The following is a 17,496-nucleotide window of genomic DNA, read 5'->3' on the forward strand; positions in this document are numbered from 1 at the left end:
GAAAGTTTTGTTTGTTTAATTTAAGTAAGCTGCATCACATTCGAATGAAAATAAGAGTACTATAATGTAAGTTACTTGAATAGCAGTTTTATAAATAAACTCAAAGGATGCATATCTTACTCTTGTGTATCCTGTTATAGAATAGTTAGTAGTTATTTTCTGCTAAAATACATTGACACACACTCATGTGAATTTATAGTGGTTATACGTGTAAATACAAATATAGCGAAACAAGAAATGATTTTTACGAAGTAGAAATAAATGGAGGGGAACATTAAATAGTTGGCCTAATATATTTTAGAAACGGCATTGATATATTGATATGCCTAGACAATCTAAATAAAATAATAATAATAATATACTTTCTTAATGGAGAATCTATCCCTGCTTGATAGAACTAAATAGAAGAAAGCTATAACTTATATCAGGGATGCAAATAGCCACTCGCCCGGGGCGAGTGGTTCATCGGTGCGGGCGAGTATTTAATATCATACCGAAGGTAAGTAAATAATTTCTATTGTGAGATGTGGGCTAGTAGCTTATTCCTTGGGCGAGTAAAATTTCGTTGCTTATTTGCATCCCTGACTTATATTGTTCTTGACTTCTTTATCGCAAATTTCAAGTAGCAAAACACTTTACGTACAAGTCTGAAAATATGAGCTTTAAAGGAACTGCAGTTTAGTTATTATTGTAAAACTTGAGTATAACATTAAGATTTATCTATTAGTAGTTTTTGACTAGAGATGGGAGACCCACCGACAATTTTATACACAGCAATATGCGAATTCGTTTAGACAACAGGGCAGTCTATGAATCTGGTAATAGTATGTTACGTTTACTTTATTGCCATAGCATGATCGTTTTGTTCCCTCTCTTTTAATATGAATTGACACTATTTGACACTCTGTTAATGAGGAGTCTCTAGCTATGAATCAGTAGTACATTTCTTAAAGATGGTGATAGGATAAAAAAAAAATAGGCTACCGTATGAGATATGTTTTTAAGATTTCCATTTCTAAATACTGTCCCTATTCTCTCTATATTCCATGTAAATAATACGTTAATTCTCGGTGTCTGTTTATAGACATACAGAATTGAACTACATAATTCATAAGATGTCAATTATGAGGTATATGTGGCGAGTGAATGAATTTGTACGTGGTAAAATTTTATGCTTTTCTTTTTAATTATAGAATACGATATAAGTGTATATACAGTAAAAGCTGAATATTAGAGATGTAGCTAATAATCCTAATTCGATTGAATCGTAATCCACGAGCGAGCTTCTGCTCCTGTGGCATTGAACTTCCGAGTTTCTTCAGGTATGAATTTGTATAATCAAATGTTCCAAGCATCAAAACTTTTTGTTAATATACCTGGCAAGGCTTTTCAAGGTACACTAAAAGCTTAAACTTTTCAGCAGTACAGCCCGAAAAGGGTTATCCGGCTGAACTGTTTATTTAGTTGAATACCGTGAAAATATTTGTAAAACGTAAACATCCTTATTTAAAACTACATATAATTTTTCGTTTCATTCTCTCTCTCTCTCGCTATTTATGATAATAGATAACATGTTTTATAATTATTATTATCGCCCTTTCGATAAATAGATCTATTGCATATGCTATTGTTGACAGCAGTCCTGTTCTAAATGCTTTAAGAAGTAAGAATTAAACTAAATATTTGAAGACACTTATTTCTTATATATATTCTATTTATAAAAGTAAACAAAGAAAAAACTAAATATTAACTTATCTGGCTCTTGCAAATTGAAAATAATTCAGTCTAACTAATTACAGTTATACTTTTTGTCACATTCTAGTCAAACTTAATGAGGCCTAGTATTCTTTTATATATATTGTGTATATTTTCGTTGTTTGTTGTAGAGTTCAAATTTGTCTCACGTGACTTGTTTATCAAAATATAATATGTAAAATAATGATATTTTGTGTGATATACTATAAAGTTGTTATTCTGTAGTAATAATGTACTCTGGTTACTTCTGTTTACTGAGACATGTGAGTATTACGAAATTGAATCTATGAAAGTGCTTTAAAAAGAAAATCCGCTGCTGCCATAATTAGAAAAGAAAGTTTTTTTTTTTTTTCGTGCAATTTCAATGGAGTAATTGGTATATGCATGTATACATCTTGAACGTGTCGTGTGAAAGTTTGTAGCTAAATCGCTTGCTAACTAGATAGTTATAAGGGAAGTGTTTATAAGAGAATTATTTTTTTTGTGATAATATCTCTGCTCTTGAAGAGATTTTTAAAAATCCGGAATGTACAAAAATATTATAATCTATTGCACAATTTTAATATTTCCAAGAGTGCTAATACAAAGTACAATTTATTTAAGTATATCTCAAACTTTCATCATAGGTTTACAGTATATCAGTCGGGTAGTGTTATAGAATCCCAGTAAAACAAGACTACAAGGCTCGTTTTCAAAGTAAGATTCGAACATTCATTATGAAGCAAACTTTGGTGATAAATACATATAATAATTATTTGAATGAGATGGATTAGGATTAATTAGTATCTTGTTGGTTTATTATCAGAATGTCTCAGGTTTAATGACTGACAATGATAGAAATTGTAACGCAGATAACCACTATGCTTTTCCGCTCCCAAAGCAGAACCATTGTTTAGCTGTCCGACGGGTATTTTTTATCCTCGGGGAATATTATACCACGATTTTAATACACAACAAATATTTTTGCATGTATGCATTGGGTCACTTCTTTAGTGTTCATCAGCTATATGATTTCATATACCCAGTTCTTTTAGTCGAAATTCCATAGATCATCATTGTAATAGAAGGAAAAAAGATTTATTATCTATTATTGGCTGTTATCTGTTATCTGTTATCTAGGGGTTAATTTGTTATCGAACTTTTTCTATTAATGAAAAAGCAGATGAATTACCTAAAACTGCGGCGATAAAGGGAATGCTTGAAGTTATAAAATTACTACTTTATAACTTCAAGCATTTCATCAAAGATAATTTTAAAATATCAAATCTTTCAATTTAATAGAAAAATTAGATCTGGTCTAGGCAACTAGGAAGAAACTTGGAGAAATCTATTACTCACATACATGGAAAGTCACCAAAAAATGGCCGAGATCCAAAATAGTCCTATACTACCGAATGATGCTCAGTACTGCCTTAACGCCTGTTAAACCTTATTTTGAAAAGAGAAAACAAACCTATGCTGGTGTACGGAAGAAGTTGGCTTAATGAACTTTCATAGTTTCCAATGCAATCTACAATCTCTTTAACTATAAAAGAATTAAACTTTTACAAAATATTATAAAAATATGAACGCAATACGGTTTCTGTGCACATGATACTAACTTCACAAAATCAAGAGCTACTAAGAAGGATACTTCAATAACTAACTAACTAAACTAACTCTATGGCCTATGGAACCCGGAGGTTCAGTGCCGCGTTCACAAAAGCTCTCCACTGACTTCTATCCTTAGCTAACTGCATCCAGTTTCTACTTTGTATTCCTATCTCTGCGAGATCCATCTTAATATTATCCTCCCATCTGCGCCTAGGTCTTCCTAATGGTCGTTTTCCTATGGGTCTACCAGTCAAGACTTTGAAAGCGTTTCTACTTTCTTCCATTCTAGCTACATGACCTGCCCACCTAAGCCTCCTAGACTTGATGACCCTAACAATGTTGGGTAAACCGTATAAACTATGTAGTTCGTCGTTATGAAGCTTCCGCCATTCCCCATTCTCGTTCCTCTTGGGTCCGAATATTCTTCTCAGGATCCTGTTCTCAAATACTTTCAGTCTATGTTCTTCCCTCAGAGTAAGCGACCATGTTTCGCAACCATACAGAACAACAGGCATGATTATCGTTTTATATATTTTAAGCTTCAAATTCCTCGACAGAATTCGCGACGACAAGAGATTTTGAACCGAATAGTAACACGAATTCCCTGCTTTTAGTCGACATTTAATTTCTTCGTGAATATGATTTTCGTCTGTTAATATTGATCCTAAATATTTGAAAGTATCCACTTTATGAAAAGTATTATTTAATATTTTAACGCCTCCACAATTTGCCGTATTACGGTCCCGACGCACTTCCATGTATTTAGTTTTCTCTGCATTTACTTCTAAACCCATGTCCCTGCAAGCGTTTAATAAGATCTCTGCATTTATTTCTACTGTTCTCCTATCATCCCCTATTAAATTTACATCGTCAGCATATGCCATAACCTGGTGAATGCCGTTCAACTCTAGGCCCTGGTTGCTATCTTTGATTTTCCTTATGGCGTATTCCAGCACAAAGTTAAATAATAATGGCGACAACGCATCTCCTTGTTTCAGGCCATTTTCGACGTGGAAGCTCGTGGACAAAAATTTTCCTACCCGGACTTTACTTTGGGATTCACTTAAACATATCTTAATTAATCTAATTAGCTTTCTCGGTATTCCAAGCTCTGTAAGAACGTTGTATAATGTTTCTCTCCTAACCGAGTCGTAAGCCTTTCTAAAATCAATAAATAGTTGATGTACCGGGGTATTGTATTCCCACTTCTTTTCGAGTATTTGGCGAATGGTAAATATTTGGTCGATAGTTGATCGATTTCGTCTAAATCCGCACTGATAATCTCCAATAATTTCATCTCCGTATGGGGTCAATCTTGCTAACAGAATATTTGAAAGGATTTTATAGGATGTTGACAGAAGAGAAATGCCTCGATAATTATTACAGTCAGTTTTGTCGCCTTTCTTGTGAATTGGAACAATGATTGACTCTTTCCACTCTTGTGGCAATTCTTCCTTGTTCCAGATAAGGAGAATGAGTTTGTGTATCTTGTTCCACAATTTTTCGCCTCCAGCTAAAATTAACTCAGCCGGAATTTCATCTACACCCGGAGATTTGTGTTTCTTTAATTTCTTTATAGCGGCTTCCACTTCTATTCGATTGGGTTCTGGAATATACGGTTCTGCGGTGTGTATCTCCTTTTCTCCACGCACATTAGTTTTTGGCTGCGTGTTCAGCAAATCGTCAAAGAAATCTTTCCATCTATTTAAGAGGCTATCCGTATCAGTGAGAACTGTTCCGTCAGATTTCTTTAATATATAAGCACGAGGTTGATAGCCTTTCTTAAATTCGCTGATCCCCTTATACATGTCCCGAATATTTTTATTTTTACTATTATCTTCAAGTTCCTTAATTTTAGCTTTCAAAAAATCCCGTTTCTTTGTTCTAAACGTTTTGGAAGTTTCCCGCCTGATATCTGCGAAATTTTGTGTAGTTATTTCATTCGGATTTTGTAGCCACCGTAATTTTGCCTGTTTTCTCTTCTCTACTAGTTTGATGCATTCTTGGTCGAACCATGGTTTGTTCCTACGTATTTCTGCGTGTCCCAATTTTTCTATTGCTGCACTTTTAATGCTATCTCTAATTTCAATCCAAGTATCCTCAACACTAGTGCACTCCGAGTCTTCTAAAACCGAGAATCTATTCGAAACTTCAATCTGGTATTCCTCTCTTACCTGGCTCTCTTCTAATTTCTTTAAATTAAATCTCTCCGTTTTCGGACATTGAGTATTACATTTATTCAACGATAATCTCTCCCGTATTATCGCTGCTACCAGGTAGTGATCAGTGTCACAATCAGCCCCTCTAAACGACCGGACGTCAATTATGCTAGATTGTCTTCTTCTATCTACTAAAACGTGATCAATTTGATTATGTGTTTTTCCGTCTGGTGATGTCCAAGTGTATTTATGAACGTCGCGATGTGGGAATTTTGTACTCTTCACGATTAGGTTTTTGGATGTTGCAAAGTTCACGAGTCTAACACCGTTGTCATTACTTTCCTTATGCAAACTTTCGTTCCCTATAATCGGTTTGAAAATATCCTCTCGTCCTACCTTCGCATTGAAATCCCCTAATAGAATCTTCATATGGTATCGCAAGAGTTGGTCAAATATCCGTTCCACTTCTTCGTAAAAACTATCTTTTATATCGTCACCCTTATCTTCAGTTGGAGCATGTACATTTAAAACAATAATATCACACCACCGTCCCTTAAGAGTAATAAACGAAAGTCTGTCAGTAACAAATTCAACCCGTTTAATTGCTGGTAATATTCTTTTGTGAACGAAAAACCCTGTTCCTAACTGGTGATTTTTATTTCCTTCCCCGTAAAAGAACGTAAAATTTCCGGAATTCTCAGATGCCTTTTTCCGAATTTCCGGAATCCTTATGCAAACTTTCTCAGGATACTTCAATACGTGAAAGAAAACAGTTTGAATTTATGAGGAAAAAAGAAAGATAACATACTAAAAAATGACCGATCAAACTTACCTATTTACTTTTTTTTCGGATTCTTTAGATGGAACACTGGAAAATATAGAAATAAAGGGAAATGGATTCTAACCTAATAAATAGCAGATGAAAAAAATATCAACTTTACTGTGAAAAAAGTAAAATAAAAAAAAGTCCAGTATTCATAAATACTATTACAAAAACAACAATCATTTTCTAACTTAAAAGTTTAATCACAATTTCAGGATAAAGACGACCGGGATGCATTGTCTGTGCCTATGAAGAAGATGCCTCATAAGAGGTCAAATAAAACGAAAGTGGATATTGATAATTACGATTAAGCGTGTTGATCTCTTAAATGCTTTTTATTATTGGAAAGTGTGATAAAAACGAGAGATTTCTGATAACAATATTATTACAGAAAATATCTAATTACTGGACTAGCGTCCAAAACTAAGAAAATACGAAGATCGACGAGGTATAAAGGGTTTTCTTTTCACTTCTTTTATCTGTATCTTGGGATCCTGTGTTCTTGTATTCCTTTGTGTAAGCATTTGTTATTATCTTGTGGGGTTGTGTACCCTAGTGGTTGGAAGGCGCATCGGCGCCGGGAATATGTTCTTCGACAGTTTTATGTCCAGCAATTTAGTAAGTTGCTCAGTTGCATTTTGTTTGTCTGTATGTATTAAAGCTAGTTGTTTCTGACCTTGTTGCAACAATAATATTTTTGTCTTTTACTGGATAGGATTCATGTCCATATAGGAAACCTTTGGTGCATGGATAGGATGTCCGTTGTTCCTTGACTCTTCAACTTTGAAGTGCAATATTCCTATGATTATGCCCTTTGCTAATTTGAGTAGGTTGATTTGAGAAGAGGCGCAGGAGAACTAACCTTTGTTGGGTGTAAATTCTAATAATGTTAGTAAAATTGACTTTTTTTTTTTTTTTTTTTTTTTTTTTTTTTGAGGTCTTCAGGTCTTCGCGTCTAAAGCAGAAAACTAGGAGACGATTGTTGATAGAAAGGCTGTACGGCCCTAACTACCTCAAACTATCTCGCTTCGTATTTAATAGAAAAGTTTCGAAGCAAATTACATACTAATCTTGATAGTCATTTCATTACGTATAAATATACATGAATTAAATAGAAGCGCCCTTTTTATGCTTAAGTAGTTTTTCTGGACAAAGAAAAAAAAATGGACCTTATATAAAACCATTGTATACTCTGTACATTAATTTCATTTCTATGTGAATCACCATTGAAAATTCGAAGCAAATATTGAAGTAATATAAGTGTTTTCTTTTGAGATTTCGCGGTCACCTTTTCCGCTGCAACCTTTAATTTCTACACTTGGTTGAACACAACGATCCAAGTTTAAGTCCATTCTTCTTAAATCAGATACATCATTGCTTGAATTTTACTGCTATTCATATTATATTGGGCCGTAGTATTTTTGTTTCTTCCCATCAAAAGTCGTACTCAGGACGGATCTCTTAACAGTGAGTTTCCCAGCGTCAAAGAGCTCTTTCGCCGAGAGTTTACTTGAAAGTCAATATGCGGTAGGATAGTTAAGACCTACAATGTGCGCAGAAACTTATTTTTAAAATGAGCCTTGTCTTCTTGGTTATCCATTTGAGAGACCACTTTATATATAAGCACAAAAGAAAGTTGTAGTGCTGATGGCAGTGGATACTAAAACTTTTCTTTTATAGCATAATCAGTGATGAGAAGTTTCAGTGTTTTAAGTAGTACAATGAGTGAAATCTTAAATAGTTGATTCCAAGTTGGCTATTGAATTCCATGCTTTTCTAAGAGAGGAATTTCTTGGAACATGAATGTAACGAAACTGTATACTAAGTAAGTACGTATTAATGGCTTTGTGAATATTTTTTCGTAATTGTTTGTATGTTGGTTCATCTAGGTGTACTATTTAAAGGAATGTATTGCCTTGTAACCGTTTCAAATCGTCAGTCAATAAATAAAGCCTGAAGATTTATGATTTTGTGTTTGTTTACTGATATACATATCTTGCGCATCATGCAGTTACCGGCAAAAGTCTATATCCGGTTACACATTATATTTCTCCAAAACTGCGAAGTTGGTAGTTCTGTTTGGATACAATGCGGTGTAACTAATGGCAAATTTACATTTAGATGTAAATTATGTTCCTATTACCGTATAAAAATATTCGTTCATATATTTCTACAAATTTCTAAGGAAAGAAAATAAGCTGTTTAGCGCTTATAAGTTGCTGGTAACTGTATATTAACATCTGTATTCATCATGTCCACTAGTTATACGAAGGATATGCCTGCCGCCGTTGTTGTTTTGGCTTATCTGGTAGCTAAGACAATCTAGAGATCTTCTCCGTTTAATGTTGTGTTGTTTTCACGTCATTTCGACAGTATATTTTCAGTACATTTGTTTGCATAGGAATGTTTCCTTCTGTGTTGTAATTTTTCTGCAATGATATTAAGATGCGAAAGTATCTCTCTTTCTCAGATATACATAAAATACGATTAGAACTCGATATTAAAATTAGTAACAATTATAGGCTAGACATTAACACTGAGGAAAGTTGTGCAAATTTTGGAGATACCAAGGACAACTCACACAACAGCCAGTAGCCAAAGAGTTTGGTGACGAAACTACCAGGCTGTCCCAAAAGTTCTGCACCACACAAGGAGAAAAATGAAACAAAAATATCAGAAACAAAGACAAACCTTTATTCAGTAAAGTGCAGGCCATCATGTTCGATTACCTTCACCCATCTTTGGGACAACAGTTCAGTTTGATGGCGATACCAGGTGGCAGGTTTAGAATTGAAATACTCGCGACAGGCAACATGCATCTCATCATATGAATTGAATTGCCAACCACACAAGAAATGTGAGAGAAAGCGAAACAAACAATAATCTGAAGGTGCAACGTCTGGACTATAGGCAGGATGAAGTAACAACTCAAACCCATCAATTGGAGACTGATTGCTCGGAGCATTGTCAATTTCCAGCAATAACCTCTTCCTCCGCGTTAATGTCGGATATTTCTCGTTCAAAATGCCATACACTCGGCGTAATTGTTCAGAGTACAGTTCACCGCTCGCTGGAACAAATTCAGAATGAATTATCCCGTCAATATTTCAACAAACACACAGCATGAGCTTTTTCCCAAATCTGTCCTGTTTCACATTGGCTAGGGCTTCCTGCCCCCCCCCCCCCCCCACACACACACTGTTTATATGTGTCAGGGTTTTTCAAAAGCACTAATTTCTCATCTGTGACATTTCTCCTCCAGAAAGAAGATCACGCGGGTTTTTTCTTCTTAGCAAAGCCTCGCAAATTGTCACTGCGTTGGGCCTGCTCTTCTGTCAGCTCATGGGGACTTTGTCGGGGCTGTTGATTGACGTAATCCATCTCATGCAATCGACGGTTTACTGTCGATTTGGATGCCCAATGACTCTTGCCAACACACTTGTACAGGTGATATCGATTGTGGTTCACCACCCTTGCAGAGGGTCATTAATGTCCATAGAAGGTCTACCCTTGCGGGGCTTGTCTGCGAGGCTTAAATCACTCGAAGTAAATTTTTTGAAGCAATGGGAAGCTGTCGATTGATCCAGTACTGCTTTGTTCTTTACACGACAGATTCCCTCCGCTGTAGCTTTTACAGTTTGTCCTTTTTTTTTTCATAAAAATCGTATCACAGCTCGAATTGCAACTTGGACCTCACTCATGTTGCCCTTTTTGACTTTACGGGAACACTTGCTACACGCACAGTACTTGCCTTTACTTGATTTCATGAACCTGTCCTCTATGTCTGCCAACAGTTTTCACTGGTGGCGCGCCACCTATGCTTCCAAAGTTTTACCTTATGCAGGTCAGTGTACTGATGGTGCAGGACTTCTTGGACAGCCTGGCATTTATTCAAAGGATTACCATACAATTTGTGCGGAGTTTAACGTTCCGTAACAGTACCGAGCCTATATGAGATGTAGATGTTCAGTTTAAACCTTTCGTTGAAATTAATAGCGCAATTTCAGATTTTTCAAAGTGCTGACAAAACCTATTGATGAAACCTATAAGTAAGTGTCAAGTTTTCTACTTTTAACAGGTTTATCATTTTAAGGTTTTAATGGCTTGGAAGTATTAAATTTAATTTTGCCGAATGCACTTCGTTTGTATAAAAGGCTTCTACGTTACAGCAATATATCGTTTGATAATTGTTACAGACAATTTTGTTATACATGAATTCCTCTACATACTTTGTTTTGTCACTTGAGTCATGCTTTTATGCATACCTTTGAGAAAAGTCAAGATTCGAATGTGGCAATTTTTACTTATTTTTCTTACCCTGGTAATTAGTAACAATGTAAAACTTTATTAAAACTATCAAGTTAAATTTTTTTTCCGATAGTGATTCATTTTAGAAAACCAGAGTGATTATAATAGAATGAATGTAGAAAGGAAGGTGTGATTCAGCTGTTCTGCACGATGTGGTGAAGATAATTATTAATGTGATAGATTAAATATGTTTATCAAGTGATTAATTAATCTACAAAGGACTATCAGAAATCTAAGACACTAATAAGTGCATTGATAATTTATTGCTGTCTTCAACTCTGAAGTTATTCACAGAATTCACCAAAAGAATTATTATCACCCACAGTGAGTAGTGCAATTCTAGAACATACGGGTGAGATCACTTTAATCACTTCCCTTTTCTATCTTTAAATATTTTTTGCATTTATTCATTTATTAATTTGTTTCATTTTGTGGTGTTATATAGTTCTTGTGTTATGTTAATTTGGTATTTAAAGTTTGCATAAGAATATGATGGAAGTAAAAGACAATACTTCCTCGATAGATACGCAAAAGTCAGAATGCATCACTATGGAAACAGAACAAACAGAGGTAGTTTTGACAACCTCAAATAGTCCAGAAAACAAAATCTCTAAAACAATTACGGAAAAGGAATCAAAGTTCAATGGAAATATGGATAATAAGTTTACAAACCTGGAAACTAATGCAACTTATATAGTTAAGAATAAGTATCAAGCACACCACCTAGCACCTTACTCAATCTTTCTTAAATCACGATCCGAAGACATAGGTAAAAAACACATAATGTCTATCAGTCGCAAGATATTTTACGCTGACATACCAGGTATTGAGCATATTGAAAAAATAGGTCGTAACTTGATAAAAATTAAATTTCGTTCGGGTGATGAAGTCAACAAATTCATGACACATCCCATCTTAACTAACAATCAATGGGAAGCCTTTATCCCTAACCATCTATTATACTCAACTGGCGTCATTTATGGTATAGATCCAGAGATAACCATGGACGAACTTTTATCAGACATACAGTGTGACGTTCAAGTCACCTCAGCGCGCAGAATCTTCCGTAGAAATGAAAACAGAGCTTCAACCAACGTCAACAGTTATCTTAACATTCGATGCACAGACACTTCCTACAGATATAAAATTATATTACATGAAACGAGATGTACATTTATATATACCAAGTATCAAACAATGCCTATCAGGTTGTTACAAATTTGGTCACACAAAAAATAGCTGTCGCGTAAAAAAACCACTTGTGTTAAGTGCGGCCAATGCCATCAATTAGACTCTTGCAATAACCCAGCTCATTGCTTAAATGCGGAGGCAATCATAGAGCGGACTACAATCAATGCGTAGAACGCATAAGACAATCCAAAATCATGGAACTAATGGTCAAAGAGAAAATATCTTTTAATGAAAGCAGCACAATTATAAAACGACCTTCAGCTCTAGATAACTCATCATTTCATTTTGAAATACACAGAGATACAACAGCACAAACTTCTCTGTCACCATTCTCTTCTAGAGTAAAACAGTTCACATACTCGGAAGCTATTTCAAACAAATCCACTCCATCAATCGAATCCCAGCGCGGAGAAGCACTCGGAAGTCCATCAGGGAAAAAAAAAGAAAAATATAGTGGAACATAAACTATGTTCCACTATCACTAGAACTATCACTAGAACTAAAATCCTCAAAAACTATGAGCGACAGTAACTTAAAAAAAAAAAAAACGGTTCAATTCAACATTGACCCTGAACCAAACTTTAAATATCAACAACCTGCTACATCTAAAACTTTCCTTCAAAATTCCTATAGCGTGAAGAAAGACAGTAGCAGAATTTATTCGGGTTCAAGAGAAGAAGTACCTGCTTTTAAAAGGAAAATACCTCTTCAACCACACACACAACACACCCTTTTGAACAACGCTCTTCTTCAAGGAAAAGACTTTCCTAATAGAAACAATTCAGAGAAAATACCATGTTCAATCTTAATGCCCACATGTGTGCACAAATTACGTAGATATTTTAGCATTTTTTAAGAGTTATCAGCTCATACCTTGTGCTCATCTTAATGTAATATATACAATTTTGTTCAGGCAATACTCTCCTACTGGATGCTGTTTTTGTTAATAGAAAGTAGACTTAGAAAATATTAGGTACGTGCTATAAACTGTGTTTCTGTTTCTTTTCCTTAAATATATAAATTAAATTAACTGCTAGAACTATGCCACAGATTTAACATCTCGCATTTAATAAAATATTCCGAATGCATTACCGAACATCCTGATCCTTTCTTTATGATGATATTTCATCATCTGGTATTACTTCAGTCGTGGGCTGCGGAGAAAAAAAATAATTCCCATGTACTTACAGAACGTTGCTTTGGATTTAGTTCTTCAGTTAAAGATTCAAAATCAAATGGATAACTTTACATATGAACAGTTAAAGAATAACTTGATCCTACGGCAGTTGTCCTAAGTTGCCGACCTACATGGCGGAATTCGAAATTTACCAAATACAACAGGCCGAAAATGAACCAATCATTTAAAAAAAAAAAAAACGAAAATTACGAGTAATAGGAAAAGTGAAGCCGCAAGCTACGGAGGATCAAAAAGTCTGTTATCTATCCTTAGGACTAAAGAAGATTTTTTTTGCTGGAAAATCTCATTAGAATCCTCCCAGATGAGGTAGTCATACAGGATTATTTTCACTCAATGGAAGTCACACGAGATCTTACGAAAAATATACCATATGGAATTGTCACAAGCAATTTATTCCTTTTATGGTCAACCTTCTAACACCATACTTATGCCTATTAGTGAATCAAATCCTATCAGTGATCTCTAATTTCTCTTTATCCATGTGTGGTCAACAATTAAATCCTACCGTCTATAATAATCCTCCAAATTGGTAAAATTCCCACAACCTACAAAATTACCAACACACGCAGCCTACGCAGATACTCCCTTCCTCACCTCCGTTACATAGTTTTCCCCAAAATCAAATACAACCTGCCACCAGCAAGTACAATCGTCACAATCTCCTTCCACCCCTAGCAATTCTAGACAATCTCCGGCAAATAATTCATATGACATTAGCAGAATTGCCAACTCTCTCTGTTAGTTCCACAGAATACCATAAGAGGCTGTCAATTTAGAAGAAGCAGAGCTGGACGGACTAATAGTTTATATTTTCACGTAACATTTAGCTTCGTTCCTCAAGCAGGGCATTAAATTCCCTCATATCTAAATGCTCCAACAACCACCATTAATTTTGCCGCCATCATTCTTTTTTAACAATTTACTTTGGCAATTTAGATTTGAATTCTCTTGACTACCTTTACTACATAACACTTTCTATTTTATTATGACCGAACTAAGGTTTTACAACATTGGAATTGTAAAAGTGTGCAATTTGGTGGTCACTTCACGTCAAGTTTTTCATTCCTTAATAAAGAGCGATGTGTTAGAGTAATGGGATAAGCATTGGTTTCGCATCCCAGTGGTCCTAGGTTCGATTCCCGCTGCGTAATTAAAGGTAATTTTTTTTATCATTTGTAACATTGGTACTTCAAATGTAAGATATCATGGAAAATGTTCAATTTCTCTCGGTCTTAGTTTTGAGGCGAGGGCCGCGGTGGCTGTGGTAGAGCGTTCACCTTTGGTGTTTGGGGTTCCTGTTTCGATCCCAGCCCTCGCGAAGTGAACTTTATGGTGGACAAACACCGTGTGCGTGTTTTTCTCAGGGTTCTCCCGTTTCCTCCCACTTTCTTCATTCTACCATTTCATTCATTACCCATCATCACCGTCTCCTTTAGCCTAACCGGCATAACCGTGGGACGTAAAACTCAAAGATTTCATTTTCATTTCAAGTCCTTTCGACTTATTCCAAACACGACAGGAACACGAACACAGAAGAATCGAGGACAGTTAAAATTCCGACCTTGCTTTTCAGAGTGATTCGAACCCCCAATGTGCTTCACCTCATAATTGTCAGTAATATGACACAAATTCCTCATACAAAGATAAGAAATTAAACTAGTAGTTACGAAAGATAGCAACAAAACTTTCTATATCTACACGTGTTGATAGAATTCCAAGAATGAGAAAATAATGTCTAACGTCTTTTCTTCTTTGAAAATTACAACTTAGAATGAGGAAGAATAGTACCGGTAATGTAAATCGGGACCATCGTTAAAAACGATGAGGTAGCCTCAACTTGAAGAAACGTTTTCGAATATTTTCTTCATTGACGAAGGTCTATATAACTTGATTTTGATTTAAAGAGGAAATCTCGAGTAAGTCATTGTGACAGTCATATAAGGAACGTATTCTTATAGGATCATTACCATCTTGTTTATAGTCTTACATGCAACGATTTTAACAAGCTAATAGTTTGGGTGAAAACTGAGGTAACGCAATAGGTAAGTGGTTAACGCATTGAACTTCTATTCGGCAGAACCGGGTTCAAATCCCCACCAGGTTCTAACTTCTTCAAATGTTTCAATTTCAATACACACTTAGTGTGACAAGCAAGATCTTTTCCTCTCCAGAAAGAAAAAGATCTTGAAATGAGGAGAATTGAAGAAGGTGTCGATGGAAATCAATGGAAACAATGATTTACAAATTTATTTCCAGCAGTTAATCTAGATTTGATATTTTCACTTTGAAGAATTTTCTGATTCATGCGTGGTCAGTGATTTTATTTCTTTCAACATACAGTATATAATGAAATAATACATTACACACAGAGCAATAATATATGTTGTTCTTTAGAAAACACACTCCGAACTAAAGAGATTCATCTTAGAATGGAGAACTGTTTCGTTAGTCATGTACTTGCAATTTTACTTGCAGAAAGATCTGTCTCAGTGCTACCAACTGCTGTCAATGCGGAGAAAAGTTACGTGTAAGTTGGGTTGCATCTGCCCAGGCGTTTTAGAAACTCCAAATTATCTGGACCCTAAGTAACGGAATTATAATACTTAGGGGGAGAGATACTTTTGCTGGTAGCTGTACAAGTATTTCAATGTGTGAAACAAATAAGGATGAAAGGAACATTGTAGTATGCAGTTCTTGTCACTGTTTCTTTATGACCACGTAAATGTTGTTTTGATTGAATATTTTGCTCAATATTTCTGCTGGTTTTGGGATCATCGACAAATATCTTCCATAACTAAAGTAATGAATAATGGCTGCAACATAGAAGCAAGAGTCATCTGTTCGCAATGACATTTTGTATGTGTTGCTTTACGTAGATCTTGAATACACTGTCGTTTTCAATATCTCGTCGTTATCTTTAACATACTGCATATTAATGTCACCTCTTTCATCTAACATTTCAGCCAAATAACATATTGCCTGTTTATATTGTAAGGATGCACAAAACAATCCTTTTAAATATTTTTGGTAATTGGAGAAATATCCTCAAGATCCTGTGAAGAAATAGATGTAAACGGAAGTTCTCTTGTTCGCAATTTCTTCTGTTCAATAAAGGCTGCAGAGCTGTTTTCGTTTCTTGAAGTTCTCGTAGATTTCATGATTGCTGTGATTACGGAGTGGTTATCATCTGGTGTCACACGTATGGAGAATTCTATAATATGGGCCGACACAAACTACATCCCATTGTCAAATTTTTCATTCAACGGACGATACTTTTCTTTCAGCATTCCATGCGTAGTTTCAGCTGCCCAACAAATTCTTGTAATAAACCTGGTACCATTTGCTTCTGCAGTGGATAATTGTGATATTTTTGTCTTCATATCCTTTGTCCGCAATATAAGTTTTACAGGGTCTATGTCAGATGACGCTTTCATCTGAAATAAGAAATAATATTAAATTACTAAGTTCTATTTTGTGAGCCATCTAGTGAGTGAGACAGGAACTACTGCTAATTTGTTGATTTTTTAAATACTTGTTAACGAAAATGGTTATGGTAAAAAAAAAAAAAACGTAAATTTCGAAGTGCGCAAAGCCCTTGAACGATCTATTTACATTAAGTGAGGGCTGGCTGTATATCAAAACATTTGTCCGTTATTCACCACTAAAACTTTTAATCAAAGTCTACTGACATCTTGTTAACATTGTAAACAAAGATTGAAATATATTCTTTAAAGTGTTACATTCCACGCGTATGCCCGCTAGGCTAAAGGAGACAGTGATGACTAGAAATGAATGAAATGGCAGAATGAAGAAAATTGAAGGAAACGGGAGAACCTCGAGAAACCCACCCACACGATTTTTATCCACCACAAAGTCCACTTGGCGTGAGCTGAGATCGAATCAATGATAACATGCACCAGAAGTGAACTCTGTACCACTGAGCCACCGCGGCCCCTAAAAAAGTTGAAAACCGTAGGTTGGGAACAATTGTTATACAATGGATTGATAAATTATTTGCCCCTTGTTTCTATAATTTCAAAAGCATTATGAATAATAAGTCAGGTTAACGCAACGTATGGTTTTTTTAATACTTTTTAAAATCCAAAATAAAAATGACAAATTTATCGCAGATTATTCCATCTAATATGGTTGCAGTTACGGAAAACAATTATTAATTTATTGCTTTCGTTTTTCGTTTGAATGTTTATCTGAACATACGAAAGAAAATAATATATGGTACTTTAATAAATATTTTAAATTATTTCTTAGTATGCTTTTCCATCTTCATTCTTGTCAACCCTGTAATGATCCTCGTATTTTCAACCAGTTCTCGTCGTATTCGCTCTCTTTCAGATACTTCTTCGAAATTCCGCTTTCTTTTCCAAAATTAATAACTTCCTTCATTGCAAGGGCATCCACATGGTTTACATCTCATCTGAACCATCTGTTTATGGATTTACAAAGTCTCC

This window comes from Thermobia domestica, chromosome 3, assembly GCF_964235325.1.
Source record: "Thermobia domestica chromosome 3, izTheDome1.hap1.1, whole genome shotgun sequence".
In the NCBI taxonomy this organism is placed as follows: domain Eukaryota; kingdom Metazoa; phylum Arthropoda; class Insecta; order Zygentoma; family Lepismatidae; genus Thermobia; species Thermobia domestica.